General features: G+C 45.6%; 1 protein-coding gene and 1 non-coding gene across 3 annotated transcripts in view; one reads left to right on the top strand and one right to left on the bottom strand.

Moving 5' to 3' along the window:
* Window positions 1–17,143, top strand: part of ALDOB (aldolase, fructose-bisphosphate B) — a 54,319-nt gene that overhangs the window by 5,292 nt on the left and 31,884 nt on the right. The gene's annotated exons all lie outside the window — the stretch shown is intronic.
* LOC138514825 (small nucleolar RNA SNORA17) lies at window positions 1,787–1,917 on the bottom strand. Its single transcript, XR_011281971.1, has one exon. It is a non-coding gene; the product is annotated as a small nucleolar RNA SNORA17 (small nucleolar RNA).

Below are 17,143 nucleotides of genomic sequence, written 5' to 3'. Positions count from 1 at the left end.
TACCGAGGCGACATCCGGTCTGTTTGGGAATTTGTTTACGGCACATTTTGCAGACATTTATTGCAGAGGCGTAGCCAGGATAGTCAAACAAGTGGGTCCTGGAGCTCTTCACTGGCTCCCGGTTGCTGCACGTATGAAATTCAAGTCCCTCTGCATCGTCAACAGGGCTGTCTGGGCCCAGAGACCACACGATCTTCAGCTCTGTATCACTAAATACTCTCCCACTAGACCTCTTTGCTCCTCTGGCCCCAACTCTTTGTGCGTAAAGTGTTTTGCTAAAAAAAAGGACAGGAGGTCGCTCATTTTCCTCTGCGGGCACCCTCCTTTGGAATAGCCACCCCATGCGCATTGAGCAGGACCGTCTAAAGTTCCGGAAGCTCCTTAAGACTTTCCTCCTTCTTCCCACCTTCTCTCCTGCTAGTCCCACAGTTGTTGAATCGCTGTCCTTGGCCGTTATGCATCTTCGGGGCCGTGACCTCCCTCACCAATCACTCCCAGCTCCTGTCTATCCACAGCACTTTGCATCTGCACACCCTCCAGTCTGGAGACTCACACTTACACCCAGTGCCTTAAGTGGCACTACAAATCGAGCCGGGGCCCATCGAGGGGGCGTGGCCTAACAACGGGGTCTTGACGGGCCGTTAGGCCACGCCCCCTTGACGAGCCCCAGCTCAATGGGCTACTGGCACCCCTGCCAGGCAGCCTTTTGTAGAGATTAGCACCCTCTCCCCTATGGGGGAGAGGGTGCTGATCTCTGCATTTATTTTGTGTAGGCTTGCCTGGCAGGGGACAGCGCCTCGCCTATTCAGCCTTAATGGTGGTGCTGCCCCTCGCCAGCTGGGGAGGGGCAGCGTCACCATTAAGACTGAAAGGGTGAGGCCACTGGAAGCAGAGGCCTTTTTCCTAAAGACTGAAACTCCCGCGAATCCGTGGGAGCTTCAGTATTTAGAAAGCAAGGCCTCTGCTTCCAGCGGCCTCACGTTTCTCCATAATGGTGGCGCCGGCCCACGTGCATCCCTTGATTAAAGGGATGCCTCGCAGGTGCGGCGCCACCATTATAGCTGAAAGGCATTTTTTTCTGAAGCCTGAAGCTCTCGCACACGAGCGAGAGCTTCAGGCTGTAGAAAAAAATGCCCTTTCGTGTAGTGGCCGGGGCTGCCCGGGGAGATTAGTGGGCCCCGGCAGGGCCCTGCCTCAAAACGAAATTTCGGAGCCTGCCGGGGCTCAGCCCCGGCAGGCCCCGGCCCACTTAAAGCCCTGCTTACACCTCCCACGGCTCTGGCCGTGTAGCACTCAACATTCTTAGCACTACCACCATGGCTCTCCCAAGAGCTTGGACTCCCCAGCGCTTAACCCCTCTTCCCTTTTCCTTTCTGCACTTGCACGTTCTGAATACTCACAAGGCATAGTAGTTTCGTCCCTCTTCCTCTTGGCTCTTAATATTGTGTTGTAATTTACCCTCCCTACCCTCTGGGCGCTTTGAAACAGTATATTCTTACTATATAAGGGCCTAAAATAATGTAATTGTGCCCACTGCAGTGGCATTAACATCTGTAAATGCCCACACAGTGCTGCTGAGTGGGCATTTACAGATTTTGTGTGGGCCATGACTGCTCGGTCCCTACGCCTCTGCATTTAAGCCACAATCGGTCAAACAAAATGGAACTAAAGTTATAGCTCATATCTTCTGTGGAAGTTAGATTTGCAGCATGCTACGTATACTAGGGTGGCCAACTTTTTTAGATGCTTTTGCCGGACACAAAGCGGTGATGACGTCACAGCGTCCACGTTTGGCCCTCCCCCTTCTGTGCACTACCGCAGAGCACCGGGCACGGGCAGAACCAATGCATTGCCCCCGCAGCTGCCGACGTGACTGCACAGCAGGCCGGTCACGTCAGCAGCAGCTGCGGGGGCAATTAGAATAGGACTTTTATTCACAGATTTAGCTGCCACTTGCCAGTCACTGTCATTACGATTTGCGGAAAAAGTATGTATATGACCCCCGCCCCACTCGGAGCGTGGAGGGGGTTATATACATACATTTCCCGTGAATCAAAATAACAGTGGCTGGCAAGTGGCAGCTAGTCTGTAAAACAGGGATGGCTGCACAGCAATTAGCTGTGACCTGCCCGCCCTGCAGTGGGCGGCCCCAGCCCCCAGCATGCCTAATTGTGACTCTCGACTTGCTCTGGGACAACCCGCGTCCGGCAGTGCCGGCAAACTGCGCGACAGAGTGCCCAATTACGGGTAAATCCCGCAAAATACGGGACAGTTGGCCACCCTAACGTACACACACCTTATTCCAAAGAAGTAACTCCTGCTCACTGGGTGATGCCAGAAACCAGAGGCGTTGCTGCGGGGGAGGGGGCTAAGGGGGCTATAGCCCTCGGTCTTTTGGTTGTAGCCCTGGATAGAAGCTCAGGTTTTACAACCAAAAAGGCTAGCTAGCCCCCAGTCCTGACAGTCCCAAAATTAGCATAGCCCCAGATCTTTTTCAGACCTAGCAACACTCCTGCTAGAAACCCAGGATCTACTTTTCGCTCCCACTAATCCTGAACCATGACTGGGCAAGGGGTGCGATGCCCAGTGCAATATATATTTTAACCTCCAGGGCAATGTTAGGAAGGCTCTATAACCTATGAATTAAATTGTTTTCAATAGTCTGTAGTTTGAAGGGTCTTCGTTACCCAAGCGCTCTGCTCCATATGTCCTTATTGTCTTGACTCATAGATGTTCATAAGCATCTGAAATTAATCAAGTTTAAAAGATTTTCGCTAATGTATCAACAGCGCCCACAATTTGAATCCTCTTTCTGGCAGTTGTACTTCTATGTTCAAAGCCTGTCAGGAATTTTGAGAAAGTCACCACTAGTTTGGAGAAACAAATCTTTCTCTGGTATCTTTCCACTTGACTCTGCAGAATAAATGAAGCGCCTTTTTAGAGGTTTTCTTGGGGCTGAAACTAACAATCCCAGATTTAGTGCCATTCACTATTAAATCCAGAGAGGGAGTGCGTTTTTTAAGTTATTTATGTATGAGGAAAACAGAAAGGGAGCCATTTCATACATACAGAAGGCTCCAGAATTGAACAGCGCAGACTGTTAGTCTTGCTGCAAATGATCAAACTATTGATGTAATACCTGGGAATCCGATCAACAACTAAATTATATTGCCTCATGAAGAGAATTTAAGCACTCTGTACATTTAAGCTGTAAAGCCGCCTTGAAAAATTTCAGAGTTTGGGAGCCGTTCAGACTTAACATGTCCGCTGGCTTTTCCAGTGCTGCCTGATCCGCCAAGTTTTCCACCAGCATGTATTTTCATGCTGGCTGAAATCCATAGATTCCTGTGGAATCTGCTTGAAACTACCACCTGGTAAATGCAGGTAGGTTCCATAGGATTCCATTATAAATACCTCCTGCTGTCGTTAATTGGAGGAGACATTCAACAGCTTTTCCACTGAGGTAGTAAAGGTGAGTTTGCCCTTGTTCGACTCCTTTTACACTACGTAGTTGAAAGCTTAAAAATTGCACGGATGGAAAGTGCAAACGGAAGTAGTCCCCTTCCTGCAACTCACGTTTGAATTAAAAATGTCCTCTATTAGTGGGTGTTGGGGGCCTGACCTGGACAACCGGGCAGGCCCCATCCACATGTCAGGAGCACTCGACAGCCCTTCGGGGCGACGGTCACGCCGCAAACAATAGTGGGGATCACCCCACTCGCTCCATGATCACTGGAGCGACCCACGTGGCCAGGGGCATCTAGCTCACGGCAGCCCCGGCTCTGGGGGCACCCAGGCCGTGGTTGCATCAGTCAGCCACGTGGCTGGGTACCTGTGAGGGTGGCGTTGCCCAGCATGGGGCGCCAACCTCGTGGAGGGCCCCGTCTCTTGGCCTACTCCATGCGGTGCTGTCCCAGCAGGGGCACCCAAGAGAAACGACACCAGAGTGAAGATGGCTTCGACTGACGAGCGTGGCTACTGCTACGTGACCCATTACAACAGGAGGGGTGCTATGCAACAGTGGGTGTGATCGAACACAAATAGGGGAGGGGAGAGGAAAAGGGCGATACTTTTCCCTCCCCCAAACCCTTTCCGTGTCCTTCGAGGAAGACCGAGTGAGGGCGTGCTGGCTCTGTCTGCCAGACATTCGTTTTGTCAGAGCACCAAAGGAACCAGTCTGAACTGGTTAAAGAGGGCTCCTCACGAGTCCAAGCTAAGGTCATTCGGGCGGAGGGTTGAATGGTCTGACACATGAGATCAAAGGTCTGACCCTCCCCCATGACCCAGTGACCAGGCCCACCACATAAACACATTGTGGCTTCAGCAGGCAGGAGATAACCGGTCAGACTGGATTGTTCAAACGTGCAGAAGAATAGGCGGCGCGTCAGCATTTTTGCAATCTCACGAATTCTGTTGTAAAGCGGAGGAGACGTGCGGAACTGACAGTCACGTGTCAGCGCTGTGACGCAGGGGAGCGTGACGACTGTCACTAGACGTGTGCGCTGAATTTATTTATCCAATGTCCACCACACGGACTAAAAGTAGCGCCTGTGCCATCATCGGAGACCCCAGCCTCTAACGCTTTTTACACAGAATTGCTGCAGTCCTACTGTCGCGATAGGACTAGGAGTGAACTTTGTTGGACGTGGTATTCTCCCCCAAACATGCTAAGCCCCAAAATACGAAGTAGCTGTGTGCTCAAAGCCTTAAACCAAGCTGTGCAACCGGTTGTGCTCTGGCCTATTTTTGACACCAAACTCGCATGCTTTGCTCATTACTCGACACGGATCCACGATGTCCAAAAGTGTCCACCAGGGCAGCACCATTCAAGATGGTTTCCCGGGGGGGGGGGGGGGGGATCGATTTAGCCCCAGCTGTCCTGGAGTCCAAACTAGCTCCAGACTAGTAGTCCATGCAAATCACACACCAGGCTCTTTAAAACTACAAGTAGCGCTCACCAGCCAATTCTAACTAACCCTGTTCACTAAAGGCAGAAGGAGAACTAACCCGTCCAGCTATTACTCTGCAGTAGTTGTTTGTAACCAGTGGTCATCCATCACACCACAGGAAGGACTTCTGCTAACACTCATCCAACACTGTTAGGAGGAACAGAAATACTGAATTATAATCCTAAACCGTTACCAGGGTTGTTGCTTACAGAAAGACAGGATAAAGTACACAGTGACCCTATAGATCATTCTTAAAAGGGTTTTCAGAAGTGACTATGGGGAGGGGTTCTCAGAAGCCAACTTAGAGGTGCAACAAAGGGGACACTAAGTCTTGACCGAAGTCAACGTGGTAAAGTGACTGGCAGTCAGGCTTGGCCTCAGAAGGAGGCAGGCTTGGTGTGAAGTACAATTAATGGTTGCAAAACCTGGTAAGTAACAGGCGTTTGGACAGGAGAGTGCACAAATATACTATTTATGAAACGCAGGTTTGCATAAAGTTCAAGACATGGGGTAAGTAAAATCACAGCCAAACCTATATGTAGCCACACTTGGAAATGGGTTACACACCACTTTAGTTTTTGACGGGTATTCGTTGAAAAAAATTCTGTCAGTGAAAAAGTCGTGGTGAAAATACCTCGGCAGTGAAAAAGTTGCCAAGCAAAAAATAGTCAGAAAATGTATCTGGAAAGTAGCCAAACATTTAGTGCTGCAAGGGTGTTTCATGGGGTTAAGGAGAGTTTTGTGGGCTTCTGATTGCCTGGTTTAGGGTTAGGATAGCGGTTAGGATAAGAATAGGGTTTAGGGTTGGAGTAAAGATTTTGGTTAGAATTAGGGCAAGAGTTGGCATCAGGGTAGGTGCTGCAGGGCTGGTGGTGTCGGGGTTTGGTTCGTCTTTAGGTAGATTAACTGTCACAGTAAGTGTTAGGGTGGGGGGACTATGGTAATATTAGGTCTAATAAGAGTAATGGTGTGGGTAAGTGTTAAAGAAAGGGATAGGGAAGTTGGGGAGGGCCGGTGATGTTGGAGTATGATGGGGGTTGGAATAAACCCAGTGGTTAGAGCAAAGTGTTAGAGTTGCAGTTACCGTGTGGCTAAGGTTCGGATTAGAGCAAGGGGTTGGGTTAGGGCAAGGGCTATGTCATTTTTGGCAAACTGGTGATGGGATTGGAGTTCTGTTCAAATAATATGCTTTAGTGCACTGAAGGGTTCGTGTCTGTAAGAGTTCATGGTAGTAATTAGACTCCGGGGAGGGTTTAGGAACAGTTAGGGTGATTGTGGAAGGTTTATTGGAGGTTTGGGCCATTGTTGGAGCTAAGCCTTGTATCTTTATGTATTTAAAAATAGGTTTTTGGTGACCTTATTACTGGCAACATTTTCACACTTTGCATTGATTGTATTGAATGGCTACAGTTTTTAAGACCACTTTTTGCTGGGTACTTTGTCCCATGACTACATTTGCCTTTGGACATTTTCGGACAGAACCTTTTGGCACGGCTAGAAATGGGGATACGCATAATGGAATACCTAAAGGAGGGGAAGGCGTGGTTGGAGATTCTTCCACAAGCCTCAAAATGGCCATCATACTCTATCACACATGAAGAATTCTTTGGAATTCCAATCCTACTATTACTCGACTTCAAGTCTGTTAGAGGCAGGTGATCTTAACATACAGGTTTCTATAGAAAGTTCCCAGTCAGTTCTCCAGCTGTGGAGAATGTAGACGAACAGTTCCAAGGAACTACGCAACAGTAGGGAGGACTCCTGACGCGGATTCCACTGTCGATTGACCTGGTAAGGTAGCTAATTTTTTGGATAGGACTTTATGCTCCATGCAAGTCAATGGGATAGGCACTTAAAGATATATACGCTTTATCGACCTCCAGACTCTGACTTGTGAAACCACCAACACCACATGACCGGATTTGTAGTGTCAACATGGTTCAACGTAGGCTTTGTTGCTGAAAGCTCACAGACTGTAGGTTCGTGGCTACCACAGGTGGCTAGATCAAGCTCAGACAGAGACCACAGGACAGGGTGAAGACTTCTTGTTTTAGGACTAGCATCAAGAGTGGATCTTTCAGAAACGGCTGGGCCCAGTTTGGCGCAGAACTTGGCATTTTAATATGGGAAGCTGCACTAAAGTTTGAGTAGAAAGCATGTGTATTTATGCATCCCTAGACCAACTGTTTACAGTTGAGGGCACTGCAATACTTAACATGCACATCATATGTACATTTGGTAAACATTGCATGACAAACGGTACATTATAAAGCATGCATGTTTGTCAGACCAAACTGATTCTAATGCTTTCAGAATGTGCTCAAACGTAAGTACTAAAGTAATGTGAAAGTTGGACTTATCCTGTTATTTTTAATTGGTGAAATCTATTTTTTTCTGGTTACTGAACTTGTTTCTTTAAAAATCAACAGCTCCTTGTTGAGTTTATGCGTTTTATAAAGAATTGCTCCACATGAATACCTGGTACATCTTATACTGGAATATTATTTCTATGTAGTCATAGTTTTCACTGAGCATGTCTCTTATAAGGCCAACCTGTGTTTCGCTCCTTATAGACGCTTCCTCTGGACCTTGAGATTCACAAAGCTGTGCAAGTCTTCTCCTGTTTGCCACTTCTTTAGCCTCTGATACATTATGCATCCATATTTAAGCAACTCGTATGCAGCTCCTAGAACCTGACCGAAGTGGTTCCCCCAAGATATACTGCATTATAAACATCATATCAACACATTAAGAATTGGAAATGTCTGTTGTAAAGTGTCATTCCATAAGAGAAAAGGGAGACCCAAAAACCAGCGTTAGTGTTATATAAGCCACGCCTGGATTTACAGCTTTTTCGGTCGCTTTATATGTATGTATAGGAAAGATCCAAAAATGGATTCTTCGTTCCAATTGTGTATATTCACTACCTTCAGTTAGCTTATATACTGACTTTTTGATTGAAACGTACACGCCATCTAAGAGTTTGACTTTATCGCCCAATGATGGATTAGTTGAACATTTCTTGTGTTGGGGGAACTGCAAATGAGAATGACGAGACACATGGTAATGTGTGAAATAAATACTATCCGTTCGTTCAAGTGCCGCTAAGAATTATTGTTGGAATCGTGCTTCTCTCCCGTTCATGAATTTTTACAAGAATTGATAGACAATTGTATAAATAACTTGTTAGTCACTCCATCATGTTTGGTCATTTTGTGAACTGATTGTTCTGAACCCAAAACATAAAAACAACCAACACAAGTTTGTGCTCAAAACACTCTTATGTGTCCGAAATTCTTCAATTGTTGAGTGATCGGAGTTACTTACAATGTTTTTTTTTTAACGTGATCCGTTACCTTGAAGCAGGTATTACTAACTATCAGAATCTGTAATTTCTTCCTAGCAGCGGCCCGCAATGCCCTCGCATATTGACATCGTTGTGATGCCATGTGTTAGGTTAAACGGAAGCACGGTGCTGACGTCACGTTATCGCGTCGCTTTAGTATGCGCTGCAGCCATGTTTGCTAATCTATGTTGCATACGATCCCTATTTTAGAACGAGCCGTAATCCTTAGCTAATGCAAAATGAAGAGTAGGATTCTAAATAACGTCTTGGGAGTTTCCTTAGGTTAGAGTGTACCTTACAAACAAAACCGACATGTTGAAAATGCTACAGGTTAACACATTGATCTTGCGGATGTACTTTATTTTAAACATATTAAATGAAGTTTGTTAGGTATTTAGGATATCTCTGAAGTTGGAAAGAAGAACGGATCCAGATGTTCAGAAAGCTCCTCCCGCCCCCCCCATCCATAACACCCAGCAGACCAGTCACATTTGCATATTTCCACATTTGGTAATCATTGCATACCAAATGCAAAGGGAAACCCTATCAAACTATGTCGCTGCATTGCGCACACATCTGGCTGACGATGTCCCATTCACGACAGGGTGCTAGTGCAAGACCTTAATCCGAACACACACGAAAAATGGCTCGACTCATTGGAGCTGAAGGAGTCCACATGCGCCGAGGCCTCTGCAAGCCTTTCCATCGCGTGCACATTTGGCAAATCTGCACCAGAGACATGTGCAGTACTTGTATAACGGTACATTAAATGCCAGGATGCACGTGGGAAGCATCAAGACCTATGCAGTAACTATAGTGGGTGCATTAAATCCATGCGGGTTATGCATGAGATTATGCAGTATGTAGGAGACTGGGCTTTTGGATTTCATCTGGAGGCAAAGTCTTCGGTTCTGTCTGAGTAGGCATGATCATGCTGAGGGTTTTGAGTCCTTATCTGTGCACCCTGCCACGCTGAGATATTCTCCCTCAAAGCAATCCGCAATCCAAGTGGGTTTTTCTGCAGGCACATCACATTCTGAGCCCTGAGAAGCTTGGCTGGTGCCCAGGACCCCAAGCCTTTGCCAAGCGCACTGCCGTGCGCCGGGTTAATGAAGGGAGCGGTGAGGGGATAGGGGAAAGGGAGGAGCAAGTGAAGTGCTGAGGAAAGGGCGCGCTGAAGGGAAGGGAGTAGTGAAGGGGTGACCTGATAGAAGTAAAGGGGGGTGACATGACTGGTGTGAAGGTGAGGGATTGCGTTGGATCTTTCGTGTGAAACTTGAACTTCCGCTTAACTGATAAATATATAAAAATGAATTGGAAGTAAAGTGGGCAGATATGTTGATATCTAATTATTTACCACTTAATGCATGCATTATTATTCACCTAATATAGGACAATATGACCATGAACCGGCAATAGAGCGTACAGGTGTTTTAAGTATCTAATTACTCATCCTTCTTCAATATGTATGTACATCCCAACGGCAATAAAAGGGCTCCTGGCACCAAGTTCATGATCAAATGAGAATGTGTATGGAGTTAAGAGATCTGAACAAAGCGGTTTGGGGAGTGTCTCTAAAAATTAGCTAAGATTAGCTAAGTGTTAACTACTATGGGCAATGCCATGGCTTTGAACTCTGGAAGCGCAGTGGGGCCACCAATCGTGACAGAAGGGTGCTATACAAGACCATTTGCATTAAATTACATCTATCGTCCACCTATCGGGGAGTGTTTCATCTAAAGTCGAGGTCACTCACATCAGTTGCGACCCCCGTGGGTGCCTACTGCTATAAACGTATGCCACTTGGTTTTTCATCCACCTCTGCAGCATATCACAGGGTGATGGAAAATTGGAAGAGATACCATACTTCCAAGGCAATATTCTGACATATGCCAAATACGAGGATGAACATAAGTTGTTTTGTGGTGTAATGAAGAAACTGGGAACCGTGACTACTACTACCAAAGACTGCGTGAGTGGAAGGATGCATATATTACCAATTCCACAATTGCACCATTCTGCACCAAGTCTCATCACTTAGCTACCACACCAAGAGGAAAAGTTGCATCAGATACCTGTGCGGAAGACCTCAACCTAGGATGGTGTAGGGGACACCACGTCACCCGAGGGCAATGCAAGGATACCAAGAACATCCAGGAGCCGCCTGCCGCGATGGATGAAAAACCTGCCATAACAGGGGAATTGGAACATCGCAGTACTCCTTTCCATGTCCACCCATTGAAAACTCAATTTTGTACAACTGAAGAACATTTCCTACAGAACAAACAATCTAGATTCTGGCCACGATGCAACACAGAAACATCTGCTATCCAAGTTGTCCAGTGCTCTAAACTTCCTGGACAAAGATGACACCTGCCTACTCAAACTCTCTGCTGCCTTCAATACTGTTGGCCATGAAACCCTCCTCAACATCCTCCACACGTGTGTGGGCTTTAACATGAACAAACATGCAGTGATTTGCAACGTTGCTCTCAAACAGACCAACTCAACCTGATGGCCCCAACAGATCCTAACACACCCAGTAGCCTGCAGAGTTCCATAAGGATACATCCTGTCTCTTGTCATATTCAACCTCTATATGAAATCTTTGGTGGAACTTCTCAACAACACTGATATCAGATACTAATACGTAGATGGCACAGAGCTTTACCTAAAGATCAATTGCATCAGCAACATCCATCGATTTAAGCAAAGTCTGTCCATCATCGAAGGCCTAGATTCCAACTGCCTACCTGAAGCTCAACCCGACAAATACTGAAATTCATTCTCGTAAGAAACCCTACCAAGAATGCTCAAATCCCGTATTGGATTCCTTGGATGGTGACATGGCACCAGGTGTATTCATGTATCTGTCATGTTTAGGGAGGCATTTCATTTCTTCTGCAATGTGGTAGTTCAGGTCAATCAGATCAAGTGCTATGGCTGTCTGAAAACTGTGTAAACCAACCTCTTCCTTGTTTGAGCTCCTCAAGATGTGTATGGTGGCAATAGTGCCTTTTGCGTCTGTGTAAGAGAGCATTCAAGTTTGCCTATGGATGGCAAAGGTCAATTTACACCCATTGAAACATTGTTGCTATGGATGGTGACAGCTGACATCTGTGACTGACGTTTCAGAAGTCTTGTTCTTCCATTATGTTGATGGTAGCGTCTGTGTCGATGATGTTTTGTGTGTCTACACCAATTGTTAACGTTACTTTTGGGCTGTTTTCATCTTATCCTGCTTCATCCACTAGATACAAATGTGTCTGTGATCTGTGTTGAAGTAGAATCTTGTTCCTGACCATTGTTGTCCTGGGTATCTTCCATCGCACAGATTGCGCTCCACTGTCTCTGCATTGCATTTTTGGTGGTCTTGGCATTGCATGTTTCATTTGTCTCTTCGGTGGGAACGGTTTTCCGTCCCGACAGATGGATTGATGATGGTTGTCTCTGCCACATTCGTCACATTGTTGGCCTAGCGCTGGCGATATGCCTTTGTGTGGAACGGTAAACCCACCTCTGTAACGTGTTCAGTTCTGATTCTCGTTGGCGGCTGATTGTGTTGCATGAGGTTGCCTCGTCATGTGTCTGCTGGTTTGTAAAGCCGCTATTGTTAGTTGTTTCTTTGGTGCGTCCATCGTGGGTGCTCGTATGCCCACTCTCGTGTACATATGTGCCAGGTCAGTGATTTCATCTAAAGGTAACATTTGTAAGAGGATTCAATTCAACACTACAGCTAAGTCAATGCCTAGTCTGGGATACTGAATGGAAACCCTTATTGATATATCTTTATGTCCAGTTCATGCGTTCTGGATGACTACCCCTATATAACACCCCTCTCTTGGAATCCCCCTGACCCCACTGAGCCAAGAAGTAGTTCTGTTTTGCAAGTTAAAAGGTTTATTTGAGAATTTAAACTATATATATATATCACACTTTATAATAAATTAATAATTGAATATCACACTTAATCTGATATGATAAAGATTAACAACAGAGAATCTGGCACTAGCACACTTCTTTATAATCACTAAGGAGTTGACATGCAATGGATAAGGTAGCACACTGGTAAATAGGGACAGAAGAATAATGTGGTAGAGAATGCTTTATAGGGTTCAAGGAAATGCAAGGTTGAATGAATGAAATGCAGTATAGAAGATAAACTGATATGGTTTCACAAAAGACAAGGTAATCACTTTCCCTTTGTGGCAATTCCCCCCCTATACAATGTAAGGAGATGGAAGGAAGAGCACACAGTTCAGGTATACAATCACAATGTAACACAGAGTTCCAGTTTCCCAGCAAGCTTAGAGGAGAATAGATATGAGTTTTACACAGGCTCAAAATGCTTTAAAATGTGATAGCAATATATTGGAAAATGTGCTAAAATGATTTTAATTCCCTCTGGAGGTTCAGGTTGAGGATTAGTTGGTTTAAATTAGTTCAGGCTTACTTTAGCAATGTTCTAGGAATGATTGGCAGGTTAAACAAATTTTTGGCAAATGAAAGCAAGGAAGCTGCTGTTTTCACACGTGGAGAAATTTGCAAATCGCGGCAAATTCGTGAGTGCGTTTTTCGCGATTGCGGCAAAAGTATAGGGAGTAGGAATGCGGTTCTAGGTTGAAAAGCCAAGATTCCCAGCTTTCAGAGGAAAGTTACTGCAAGTCTCTAAGACGAACGGTCACGGAGATATGAGCGATATGGTAAAGGTCGTTTTTCAGATTTCAAATTTTAAAAGTTCAAAGTGACAAGTTACAGCTAGCAGCTAGAAATGACAGGTGACAGCTTTGCAAATGACAGGTGACAGGAGACAGTTCTGGTTAGATTAAAATAGATTGAATTATATTATTTTAACTAAGAGATTGGTTCTGCACAGTTCTGCTAGGTACTCACAATATATTTAGAAATAGAATGGGCCTCGCCACGGATCTGGTCAGGTTTTCTTCACTCGCCATGGATGGTCTCTGCGCACAGCGGTCTGGGTCAGCTCTCTGGTTCTGCGAACAGCGGTCTGGGTCAGCTCTGCTCTGCCTCTGGTTCTGGATACTGCTCTGCTTTCTCTGGGTACAGCACTGCTTCTGGATCTTTCTGCACAGCTTTCTCTGGACCCAGTGCTGATCTGCACGGCTCCTGGATGCTGCTATCGCTGTTAGGTTTGCTGGATGCTGAGGCCCGCTGAGAAGAGTTCTCAGTTTGTGGGTTTAGGCCCTTGCTTTGAGTTCTGAATCAAGTTCTTTGGAGTTTTAAAGTCTAAGTGTTGAATCTAGTATCTTCTGGATGTTGTGTGGTCCGGCAGAGCGCGTTGCAGCAAATGGAATTGAATGTCCCTATCTGTCCTGACTGTCTGCTTTTATGTGTTTTGAAAGTGGGTGGAGAGGCTAGCTTTCTAGGCCCAACCCCTTCAGAGTTCTGATAGGTTGGAGAATTCTTTGCGTTCTCACTAGAGAGAAGGATTGTGTGTCAGAATGATGTCATTTAATGGCTTTCAGAAAGGACACTCCCCTGTCAAATTGCACACAATCTATATTTGATCAAAAAGACATATTTGCACAGGTACACATTTGTTTAAAATTACATGCACCCATCACATATCACAGGAGGTATACCCTATCCAAATCTGCTCTTCCTGAGAGCTTGCATTGAGAAATGGCAACATTTTGCACTTTTTAACTGGTTTTGCAATATCGGACATTAACCCAAATTTACACACATGTGCGCAAGGAGTATGGACATTAATTGATGAAGTGTCAGATTTTTAACATGCATACATTTTAAGTAATACCCTCTTAACTGCTAGCTTGCCTCCAGATCATACCACCGGTTCTAAAAACCTCTTAAAATGTGGGCAGAAAATCACAAGAATTATGGTATCATTTATAAAATTTTCACAAGTCCGCTCTATGAATGATCCATCTTTTTAGAGTTATGTTCTGGCCCCAAAGGGGTGTGGTTTCCCCCCAGCACAAGGTTGAATTTCTGGTTTTTCCAGTTCTGCCAATCTCAGAGACCCTGCCCCTCACAGCTTCTGCCAAGAGGAAGCTGTTTTACGGTCCCCCCAATAAAGCATCTGCCTGCGTCCTGGAAGGCCCATTGTTCAAGAGGAAGCCATTTATGGCCTCCCCCCTATAAACCCTCTGCCTGGGTCCTATGTTTAGTCTCTAGCAGTCCCTTGGTAATTCAATCAGAGAAGTGTCATATCCCTTTTTGGTGGGAACAGCAAAAGGCAGCTAGGCCTGGGAACACAGCTGTTGTGCAAGTCTCAACTCCTGTCGGGGGTAGCTGGTGGGCAGAATTCAGTTCCTTAAGCCAGGCCCCAGCTAATGTCACTTTTAGTTACCTAGTTTTCTGCATTCAAATAAAACTAACAATTTTTACATATGCAGCTAGAATGCTGATTCTAAGTTTAAAACTATGACATTTAAACAATTGCAACCTATGTAACACTCAAAGTAGGTCACTCATTTCTTTTAAACATTTAGATTTTTAGTGTCTTTCAGTCCAAATTTACTTAAACTGCTGAAATCCACAGCTCAGCCAGTCTTGTTATAAACCTTCAAGTCACTTCAGAATATAACTTTACATTGGATCCACCTCTCAGTAAGTCTTTCTTTGGCCTGCTTTGGGTTCATTTATTCAGTTTTATACAAAAAGTAAAATCTGGTGTTGTTTTAAAATGCCGGCTTTTGGATAGTGCTGAGTACTGGTAATGCACCCATTTTTGGGATTTAAGAAAATGAATTCCCCACAATTCTAGGTTGCTTTTGGCAATCAGCATTGCCATTCCCAATGGTTTCAGGCTACTGTGTGGGTAGTCCAATGGTGGTTTTAGGCAGTGCCCTTCTGTGCCCATAACATCGGCAAAATGCGTGGCAGCCTATTCTTCATGCACTTCCCTGGGCATTTTCTGGGAATCTCTGGCCATCATGATGTTTTCAATGCCAGTACTGCACAGTTTTTGAGGTAGGGCTCGGATGCATGGGTAAAAACATCCCACACGGTTTCCCAAGTAAGTGTTTGCGGAATGTAGAGGAGGTGCACCCTTCTATGATGTGTAATCGGATGGCTTCTTCATCTGAGTAAATTTGCAAATTGGCAGAATGTAACTTTCTTTTGGAGTCTAGAGATGAATTTGTCAATTGTTTCGTGTGGTAATTGGTTGCATCATTTGAAGGTGTATCTCTTGTCCCAATTGGGCTGCATAAATAACTTCGAGTTGGGGGCTGCACAGATGGTGTCGTAGGATGTTCTGTCTTTGGTAGAAAGGGCCTGATCATAGCTTTAACCTCTTTCACTACTAGTTTGATGAACATGTCTGGAAACTGTCGTTTTATCATCCCGCACAGCTGTGGAACTCCTTACACCCTCCCCTGCGAGTAGATCAATATTACCCACAATTCCGGCAGAACCTCATAAGTTGGTTCAAAGATTCTGACAAGTAATGCTGCCTGTGACTCCCTTCCTGCTACACCCTTGTATATGACAATGTGTTACTAAAAAGTTATATAGTATCTTATTTGTATCCTGACTATGTAACATCACCTTATTCTGTATCGTATTATTTGTATTATGTAAATGTACTTATCTGTAACCAAGCAAGTTGTCTTATGCAATGCGCCCTGATACCCTCGGGTCTGGTGGGCAATAAAAGTAATAAAACAAATAAGCTGTAATAAAGTCTTGGAACTTTTCCAGCTATTCAACATACCTGGGGCCTCGGTCTTGTTGGGTCTGAAGATTAAAAGGGAGTGTATTTTTTGTAGGGCAGCAGCCCTTGAGGTGAATGTGGGCAGTGCACCAGCCCAGGCAGGATTTGCACCGGTGTCATCCATGGCTGCCAGTTGCAAAGCACTTTCTCTGTGTTGTGAATGATTTGTAGGCAGCATTGCCTTTTTATACTGAGGTTGATTGGTCGGGCATCAGTCCACAGCAGTGTGCAGATTTGGCTTTTCTGAACGCATGCTGGCTGTATCGCGTGGTGGAACGTTCACTCGCCTGTGCCGGAGATCGTGGCAATCGGTAGCCGAAACAGCGAAGAGAGCGGGTAGCAGATCCCTTATGGCTCATCGTCGGTGATGTTCTAGGGCAAGGCAGCGCATTAATACAAGGAGCTGCCTACTCTTTATCCTACTGTAGAGCACTTCTTCCCCCCTCCATGCTGGCTTCCCACACTCTGTACAGCACTCTGCTGCTCTCGAGCCATGTCCACGCTTTAAACAATCAAATAAATGTGATTTGGGTCTCTGGCTGTCTCTTAAAGGTATAACACAGACTTCCAGTCCTTCCGCTCAAATCTTCAACCCTCCTCCCTCCGTCGACATAGATTATAGTGCTAGCACTGCAGGCGGCCTGCCCCAGGAGCTGACTGTGCACTAGCAACTGCCCTTTCTAATGCAAAAGTGCTAGTCACGGCCGTTTCCTGCACTTTGCAGCCCAGACACTGCTGCTCGTTTCTGGCGTCGGTAATTGACCATGCAGCAGCCCATGCTTCTGGTCACAGTGCTTCCTGCTCAAGGTCTGGTCAGGAAACTGACATCAGTATGAAAGTATTGGTTACCCATTCAGTTGTTAAAACTAACGGGGAGTGGAAAAGTGCATAGCATCATCTCACATGCTTTTGGTAGGTGCGACCTGCTATGTGATCAGTTTGCTCCCTCGCCAAACCACTTGCACGGCAACACACTTCAATGGACCTCACTAAACCTAAATTAGCAGTTCTCACCAGCCACAGGGACACGTGCTTCCATCAAGCGGAGCACATATTAGTAAGAGGGGAATCATCGGTTGAATGCAGACTGTGGTGGAAGGAGAAACACAACCAATGATCCTTGATAAACCATGACAACACCCC

Source organism: Ambystoma mexicanum, chromosome 12, assembly GCF_040938575.1.
Source record: "Ambystoma mexicanum isolate Mex_15411 chromosome 12, UKY_AmexF1_1, whole genome shotgun sequence".
Classification (NCBI taxonomy): domain Eukaryota; kingdom Metazoa; phylum Chordata; class Amphibia; order Caudata; family Ambystomatidae; genus Ambystoma; species Ambystoma mexicanum.
Note: the sequence above shows the minus strand (reverse complement) of the source record. Positions and strands in the feature narration are given on the sequence as shown.